The sequence below is a fragment of the Bubalus bubalis genome, chromosome 11 (assembly GCF_019923935.1).
Source record: "Bubalus bubalis isolate 160015118507 breed Murrah chromosome 11, NDDB_SH_1, whole genome shotgun sequence".
NCBI classification, from domain to species: Eukaryota; Metazoa; Chordata; class Mammalia; order Artiodactyla; family Bovidae; genus Bubalus; species Bubalus bubalis.
Window position 1 is genome coordinate 6,851,850 of NC_059167.1, and position 9,662 is coordinate 6,861,511.

Here is a 9,662-nt window from a genome sequence, read left to right on the forward strand (position 1 = left end):
GGAAGGTCCCCTGGAGAAGGGAATGGGAACCTACTCTAGTATTCTTGCCTGGAGAATCCCATGTACTGTAGCTCACCAGTCTGGTCTGTCCATGGGGTCACAAAGAGTCAGACACAACTGAGCAACTAATACATACACACTATGGTAAAATATTTTGTATTGAGGTACGGTTAGGTACAGTTGGAGTTAATCACTGTTGGTTCTCATCCCTGGAAGTTCCCTGGGTGAAACCAGACCCTGTACATGGAGGGCAAGGAGACTCCAAAAAGGGGCAACCACTCCAATCTGATAGGTGGGAGGTTCAATTAGCAAGGGAGCTTCAGTTCAGTTCAGTTCAGTCGCTCAGTCCTCTCCGACTCTTTGCGCCCCATGAATCCCAGCATGCCAGGCCTCCCTGTCCATCACCAACTCCTGGAGTTCACTCAGATTCACATCCATCGAGTCAGTGATGCCATCCAGCCATCTCATCCTCTGTCATCCCCTTCTCCTCCTGCCCCCAATCCCTCCCAGCATCAGAGTCTTTTCCAAGGAGTCAACTCTTCACATGAGGTGGCCAAAGTACTGGAGTTTCAGTTTTAGCATCATTCCTTCCAAAGAAATCCCAGGGCTGATCTCCTTTACAATGGACTGGTTGGATCTCCTTGCAGTCCAAGGGACTCTCAAGAGTCTTCTCCAACACCACAGTTCAAAAGCATCAATTCTTCAGCGCTCAGCTTTCTTCACAGTCCATCTCTCACATCCATACATGACCACTGGAAAAACCATAGCCTTGACTAGACGGAACTTTGTTGGCAAAGTAATGTCTCTGCTTTTCAATATGCTGTGTAGGTTGGTCATAACTTTTCTTCCAAGGAGTAAGCATCTTTTAATTTCATGGCTGCAGTCACCATCTGCAGTGATTTTGGAGCCCCCCAAAATAAAGTCTGACACTGTTTCCACTGTTTCCCCATCTGTTTGCCATGAAGTGATGGGACCAGATGCCATGATCTACATTTTCTGAATGTTGAGCTTTAAGCCAACTTTTTCACTCTCTTCTTTCACTTTCAACAAGAGGCTTTTTAGTTCCTCTTCACTTTCTGCCATAAGGGTGGTGTCATCTGCATACCTAGGTTATTGATATTTCTCCTGGCAATCTTGATTCTAGCTTGTGTTCCTTCCAGTCCAGCGTTTCTCATGATGTACTCTGCATAGAAGTTAAATAAACAGGGTGACAATATACAGAGTTGACGTACTCCTTTTCCTATTTGGAACCAGTCTGTTGTTCCATATCCAGTTCTAATTGTTGCTTCCTGACCTGCATACAGATTTCTCAAGAGGCAGGTCAGGTGGTCTGGTATTCCCATCTCTTTCAGAATTTTCCACAGTTTATTGTGATCCACACAGTCAAAGGCTTTGGCATAGTCAATAAAGCAGAAATAGATGTTTTTCTGGAACTTTCTTGCTTTTTCCATGATCCAGCAGATGTTGGCAATTTGATCTCTGCTTCTTCTGCCTTTTCTAAAACCAGCTTGAACATCAGGAAGTTCACGGTTCATGTATTGCGGAAGCCTGGCTTGGAGAATTTTGAGCATTACTTTACTAGCGTGTGAGATGAGTGCAATTGTGCGGTAGTTTGAGCATTCTTTGGCATTGCCTTTCTTTGGGATTGGAATGAAAACTGACGTTTTCCAGTCCTGTGGCCACTGCTGAGTTTTCCAAATTTGCTGGCATATTGAATGCAGCACTTTCACAGCATCATCTTTCAGGATTTGAAATAGCTCAACTGGAATGCCATCACCTCCACTAGCTTAGTTCCTAGTGGTGCTTTCTAAGGCCCACTTGACTTCACATTCCAGGATGTCTGGCTCTAGGTGAGTGATCACACCATCGTGATTATCTGGGTAGTGAAGATCTTTTTTTACAGTTCTTCTGTGTATTCTTGCCACCTCTTCTTAATACCTTCTTCTTCTGTTAGGTCCATACCATTTCTGTCCTTTATCGAGCCCATCTTTGCATGAAATGTCCCTTGGTATCTCTAATTTTCTTGAAGAGAGCTTGCAAAGGAGAATTGTGTTAGGCAGCTACAACATGAGTAGATATCAAGCCCACTACCCGGAATCTTGTTTATATGGAAGTGTTAACTCTGTTCAGTCGTGTGTTCTGTCCCAATGCTCTCAACAACATCTTACTTTTTAAGGCTGGGTCCGGCTCCCGCTGTGGAAATAGTGGACAGAATGTACCTTCCAATTACAGGGAAGGGCGTGAAGCGCCTTTGATTTTGATTGGCTTGCCCAGAACCAGTTCACAGATATACTATTGGTCCTGTACTCTAGATGACCTCTTTGAACAATTACCTGTTTACTTGGCATTTTCAATTACGCTTCTGAAATTTGTTTTTATCATGGCTCCACCAACTGATACAAACTGTATTTAAAAATTGTTTTAATGTTTATATATTTTATTTTTGGCTTTGCTGGGTCTTCGTTGCTGCCTGCAAGCTCTTCTTTATTTGTGGCGAGAAGGGGCTCCTCTCCAGTCGCAGTGCACAGGTATCTTTTTCAGCGGTTTCTCCTACTGTGGAGCACAGGCCTCAGGGCACTCGGGCTTCCGCAGTTCCAGCTCCCAGGGTTCCAGAGCGCAGGCTCAGTAGTCGTGGTGCACAGGCTTAGTTGCCGCTGAGGACGTGAAATCTTTCCAGATCAGGGATTGAATCTGTGTTTCCTGCATTGGCAGTCAGATTCTTTACAACTGAGCCACCAAAAAAGCCCCCACGACTATATTTTGATTAGGGCGGGAGTGGTGGGGGTGGGTGGGTGGGGGCAGAGATTTAGTTTAGGTCAAAGTTTCTCTTAATTTAAGGAGAATTTGGAGTCGCATTTACATTTGTACTGTAGATTCATTAAACCTGATGACTTTCAAAGTCTACTTTCCACCTCATGGGTATACTACTTCTACTATTACTTCTTCTACTGGGAAGAAAGAGATAAACGTAAAAGCATCAAAAGGATCAGTTATTCTAGAAAGTAATTTTTAATTACAGTGTGATTAGGCAGGAATACTCTCTTTCCCCAAATCGTCCTTCTAAATTGGAGAATTAAAAAAATAAAAATTCCCCCATAGGGTTAATTTACTTAGCTGAAGCTTTGAAAAATTCTTGACATTATAGAACACTCACATAATACAAAATATATTGACATTATGAGGTATTAATAGAAGAATACTTTGATTACTTTTATATCCTTAAAAATCCAAAATTGAGAGAGCAGTGATATTCCAAATATCTGAGAAATTTTGAGACACAGTTTTAAACTTTTTATTCAGGCAAAATAGAGCCTGAACCATTTTTATGGAGAAATTGTCTAATATTTTGTGTATGTAGGTCAGTTTCATAAATAAGGGATTGAAAATGACACATCTGCTATTGTAGAAGTTCAAATTTTGCTGTTATGTAGGTTTTTAAAAATTAAAAAAAAAAGAAAACTTTAAAATCTTAGTTATACAACTGACTTATTGGATTAGAAATGTTAGTCCCTTTAGTCAATATAGTCAAATTTAGCATTATTGAAGAAATTACAACAGAACTCCTGCCTCATTGCACAAATCAAAATATCAGGTCTTAGAGTCAAACTCAGTCTTCTTAATGTTTAGTCTGAATTAATAGATTAATGTCTTGTTAACACTGGCTGAGCTCCTTGGCACAGAATCATTTCTACATAGTCAGGTAATTGACATAACAGCTTAAACAAATCTCTTTACCTGAGACAGTTATCTAATCACATCAAGTATCTGGCTTCATCTCTTCTGCTGCATGAGGTGGACTGACTTCCGTGTGGCCTTTGTGGCTTTTGTGTATTGTGTTTTTTAATTTGCTTCTGTTATACCCAACTGGAGGTAAGAAAGGTGCTGAGCTGTGAGCACTGACAACCATAACTTGCAGAACATTGGATTCCAGTGTTGGGGACAATTTGAGTTGACTCTGAGCCATCCTGGGACCCAGGTTGGGTGTCTAACTTCCATCTGTGGCCTGTTCTTCATTCCTCAGGGACATATCAAGGCCCTCTTGCACCTGGCAAGCAATGCAACATTAGAGCTCAGCAGAGAGGAAAATAGGTAATCTTTTTCTCTGAACCCAGCTGGCATTCAACACACTCTTTGAAACAAGAGGACTGATAGCTCTGTAATTTTAATCCAGGTTAGTATGCATGTTTAATAAAACTATAGAAAACTGTTCTACATCCGTGCCCATTTCTACTGTATTACTCACTGCTCAAATTTTGGTGCTCATATTTGTTGTGGGAAGTAACAAATATATGTAGTTTCTTGAAATAAGAACTTTGGCTCTTGAAACCATTTCTCCTCTGCATGATTCAAATCCTAAAATTAATCATTCTCTCTGGAGTCTCCGTATCCCAGTTAAGGGTCTCAAAAATCTTCATTACTTGAAATGTAGCCTGCTGGGGTTTTAAAAGTTTTGATCATGAAGGATTTAGAACAGAAGGGGAATTCTTCCTTATGGGGAAAGCTGACGTCCTTAGCGGTTGTCAAATGTGGTCCTGTCACCATGTGAATTTCTAGGGCAAAGCCCCAAGAATGCATTAAAGCTTGAGCACTGTCTGCAACAGAAAAAGTCAAAGAAGCTGTCCATTGAGATCAGTATGCTCTGGATTCCAGGTCCACCCTTCTCCACAGAGCGGTGGCTGTGTTTGGACCTTTGAAAATGTGCGTGACTTTGGTATGTTCTGGGAGGTGGTGACCCTCAGCTGCTACATCCTTCCTTGCTGGTGTTGGCTTATCTGCGGCTCATGCTTGCTCTTGACCTCTGACATCTAGGCAGCTCCCTTCAACCTACTGTCTCCACAGCAATGGCTCTTATTCTCAGCTTTAATCTTGGTTTTCTCAATTTTCACCATTAACCCCATTTCCCTGAGCTCAACACTTCTGAGGGAGGGGGTAGATCCTGATAGTGCTTCTCAGTAAAGGTTTTCAGGTTAATTTGTAGCTCATTGGAGCCTCTATTCACTTCACACCCTGCTTCCTTCGAGTGTTAATACTTGTATTTTTTTTAGCTTTTTTATTTCATATTGGAGTATACTTGGATAACAATGCTGTGGTAGTTTCAGATGCACAGCAGAGTGCTCAGCCATACATACACATGTATTCATCCTCCCCCAAACTCCTCTCCCAACCAGACTGCCACATAACATTGAACAGAGCTCCCTGTGCTACATAGTCAGTTCTTGTTGGTTATCCATTTTAATTTTATTTTTTATATAATTTTATATAATAAAATTAATAGTATATAATTGTATAATGTATAATTTATATTATTTTATTTATTTAACTTTATTTATTTATTTACTTTTGGCTGTGCTGGGTGTCTGTTGCTGCACAGGCTTTTCTTTCATTGTGATGAGTGGGGGCTACTCTCGTTGTGGTATGTGGGCCTTTCCTTGTGGTGGCTTCTCTTGCTTCCGTTCCCAGGTTCTAGAGCACAGGTTCGATAGTTGTGGCACACGGGCTTAGCTGCTCTGTAGCGTGTGGGATCTTCCCAGACCAGAGATCGAACCTGTGGCTCCTGCGTTGGCAGGAGGAGTCTTTACCACTAAGACACCACAGAAGCTGGGTTACCCATTTTATATATAGCAGTGTGTACATGTGGATCCCAAACTCCCTAACTAGCCCTTCCCCCTGACAAGCATATGTTCCTTCTGTAAGCCTGTGTGTCCATTTGTTTCATAAGTTCTTTTGTATCACTTCTTTTTAGATTCCGCACATAAGGTGTACCATACCTTATTTCTCTTTCTCTGACTTACTTCACTCAGTATGCCAATCTCTAGGTAGTTACTCCTGTGAGCAGTGAGTGTAAACCTGTCATGGAGGACTACATAGAGTGCCTGCTCTCAAGGCCATGAGTTTGAAAGTGAGAGGAAGGGTGCCTAAGACACCTGCCTCAACATAGCTTGACTCTGGACGCCTTCACCTTCCTCTTCATTCTCTGTTCTACGTCAGTGTGGCAGAATATCCAGAACATTCTTGTCTTTGCCTCCTTGAGACATGCCACCAAGCAAGCATGTGGACTTCTTGGCTCTCCAGGTCCTTCTGGGAAGTTAGCTTCAAATCATGCAGAATCTGTTAATTTCTGTCATTCTTTACAGACTTTCAAATTAGACTGAAACTATTTTGTAGCAAGAGCCATAGGCAGCGTTAGCACTTGGGCCACCTTCTAATTTGGAGCTATTTCTAGATTTTCTGGATATGATTCTAAGGAGAAGCACGCAGATGATTTAAAAATAAGTGTGATAATTAGGTGGGCTTCCCTGGTGGCTCAGTGTTACCACTAAGAATCTGCCTGCAATGCAGGAGACCCAGGTTCCATCCCTGGGTCAGGAAGATCCCTTGGAGAAAGATATGACAGCCCTCTCCAGTATTTTTGCTTGGAAAATCCCATAGGACAGAGGGGCCTAGGGAGCTACAGTCCATAGGGCAGCAAAGAGTCGGACATGACTTAACAACTGAACAAGGACTTGTTAGTTATGTGACTTCAGGGTCTTGTAAGGGTCTTATAAGAGAGACACATAGCATATTTTTGGTTTTGCTTACATGAATCTATTCTGTGGGGCCAACTCTTCAGACTGTCCTGTGCCAGGCACCATGGAAGTTGACTCTCTAATGAGCATTTAGAGACTAGAAGAATATTTTAGTTTCCTGTTCTACTTTTGTCTTTGGAAGAAAATAATTAGTTCTTCAATTAAACTATGCATTGCATGTTTTTTCAAGCCAAATATATGAGCTGAAATCAATAAAGAGGCTAACAATTTAGCTATTTTAATCTTAAGAGAAAAGAAAGGAAGGAAAGAAGGAAAAAAGAGAGAGGGAGAGAAAGAAAGGAAGGAAAGAGAGAAGGAAGCCAGGGAGGGAGTAAGGGGAAAAGAAAGAGGGAAAAAGCAGGGAGGAGCCTGGAAGCTGGCTGAAACCTGGGCCCTGCCACTTGTGTGTTACCTGCAGAGGCCACCTCTGTAAAACAGTCTAATAAAAGTTTCTGGATCTGCATTTATTGGGATCAAAAGAGCTAACTCATTAAGTCTCGTGCAGCATCTTGCGACTCCTCTTCAATCCCAAGTTCAGCCCAATTAGTTCCCTCCTCCGGCCTGTCCACCCCATTCTAATCAAACCTTTAGCCCCCTCCTCTAGTCCTCCCTGGTGGCTCAGACGGTAAAGAATCCACTTGCATTGCCGTAGAACAGGGTTCAATCCCTGGGTTGGGAAGATCCCCTGGAGGAGGGCATGACAACCCACTCCAGTATTCTTGCCTGGAGAATTCCATGGACAGAGGAGCCGGCTGGGCTACAGTCCATGGGGCCACAGAGTCAGACACAATTGAGTGACTACACCACCACCACCGCCGACAAGGTAGAACGTGAACACAAGTTGTTAGAAAACAGATGACAACTGACTAGTGGAGATATAAAGTAATACTGGAATTCAGAGGAAGGTATCAATGGAGGGGGAGACCTGGGTTTGATCCCTGGGTCGGAAAGATCTCCTGGAGGAGGACATGACAACCCACTCCAGGATTCTTGCTTGGAGAATCCCATGGACAGAAGAGCCTGGTGGGTTACAGTCCATGGCATCTCAAAGAGTCTGACACGACTAAGTGATTAACAACAACAACCGGACTGATAACAACAGTTCAGGGCATGAAGTGCTGTGGTGTGGTGCCCAGGCTTTCCAGTCACTCGGTTGAAAGACACTGAGATAACAACACGTTATCTGCTTAGAGTCAAGTCAAAGTGCATCCATCGGTTCCTGCTACCGCAAACCGCACGCAGCGATGGGAAGAGAAAATGCTGCTGCTTCAGTCATGTCCGACTCTGTGTGACCCCATAGACGGTAGCCCACAAGGCTCCCCCGTCCCTAGGATTCTCCAGGCAAGAACTCTGGAGTGGGTTGCCATTTCCCTCTCCAATGCATGAAAGTGAAAAGTGAAAGCGAAGTTGCTCAGTCGTGTCCGACTCTTTGTGACCCCATGGACTGCAGCCTACCAGGCTCCTCTGTCCATGGGATTTTCCAGGCAAGAGTACCGGAGTGGGTTGCCATTTCATGGGAAAAGGAGGGTGTAGGAAACCTCGCCAGAAAATAGACACAATGCAGAATTCAGAACCAGAGGGAAAAGCAGAGAACCCACAGCGCTGCAGGTACTGCTCCCGAGGCGCTGAGGAGACAACATCCGCCTTTGTGACCACAGCGTGGGAGGGGCCGCACGGTTCCTGGAGGGACGGCACCACCAGGGCACCTGACTAGCCGCGTGGGCAGGATCAGGATTGTTAGATAAATGCTAGTAAAAGTGAGAGTCCTCAGTTGCGTCCGACTCTTTGTGATCCAAGGGACTATACAGTCCATGGAATTCTCCAAGCCAGAATACTGCACTGGGTACTTTCCCTTCTCCAGCAGATCTTCCTAACCCAGGGACCGAACCAAGTCTCCTGCATTGGCAGGTGGATTCTTAACTGCTGGACCACCAGAAAAGTCCCCCCAACCGCCTTGCTGTTGAAGAAAGTGAAGCAAAATGAAAATTACTCAGTCATGTCTGACTCTTGGCAACCCCATGGACTATACAGCCTGTGGAATTCTCCAGTCTAGAATCCTGGAGTGGGTAGCCTTTCCTGTCTTCAGGTTATGTTCCCGACCCAGGGATTGAACCCAGGCCTTCCACATTGCAAGCAGATCCTTTATCAGCTGAGCCACCAAGGAAGCAGAGCAAAATAAGACTTTACTTTTTGCTTCAAGAAAGTCCTGAAACCCTTTGTTTGATGGAGATAACTCTTTTGAGCGATAAGCAAGCAATCTCAGGATTGCGGGTTGCTCATCTGGGCAAAAAGAGCACTTACTAAACAAGAATCTCCTTTTTAAGACTCGAGAGTAGGTCCTCCTGTCTCTGGGTCCACCAATCTTAAAGGATTATATCCCAAACTCTCTCCAGTCCTGATCCATTTCCCCTTTAACTACTTGCGCACAGATTCCAAAATGAAATACATATCTGCTCCGGACCCCCAACATTCTGAAACACAGGTAAGTAAAGCACAGTAAGTAAATTTGGTGTTCTCCCCTACTGCAATGTGCCAGTTAACCTTGGCTGTGTTCTATCAACAGGTTATTCTGATAGTCCTTGGAGAGTGTTCACTGTCTGCAGAAGGAACCAGGCAATTTTCTTCCAGTGTGTTGAGTGTTACAACACTGATAAGGTAGGCTCAAGAACTTAGAAGGGGACCCTGACAAAATCATGGGGAAGGAACAGAAAGAGGTAGGGGGGAGGCGATGCTTAAAGATCTGTACCATCTGGTGACACAGAAAAGACAGAATGGGATGGAGGTAAGCTGAGCATCAAAAAGGTGTTTTAAGATGAAAAGAATAACAAGAGTGATGGTGATTCATGAGAATGATGGGCAAGATGGGTTCCTGAGGTTGTGGTGATTCTGTGTGGCTGGAGTGAAGACTAGGAGGTGACAAAGGACAGAAAATGAGTTGGAAAATTAAGCAGGACCCAGTAGGGTTGGTGGATTAGAAGCTGGAACACTTAGATATACTGAGGTTATGGTGAGACTTAATTACCATGAAATTTTTGGCTGGTTGATGGTTTAATTGCTAATCCTCTCCTACTTTTGCGACCCCATGTTGCAAGCCCA

General features: G+C 43.7%; 1 long non-coding RNA gene across 1 annotated transcript; it reads left to right on the plus strand.

The window, feature by feature from the left end:
- The first annotated feature begins 3,803 nt into the window (after positions 1-3,803).
- On the plus strand, positions 3,804-9,200 carry LOC123328279. Its single transcript, XR_006543123.2, has 3 exons — positions 3,804-4,171; positions 8,996-9,048; positions 9,130-9,200. It is a non-coding gene; the product is annotated as an uncharacterized LOC123328279 (long non-coding RNA).
- Positions 9,201-9,662: the final 462 nt, after the last annotated feature.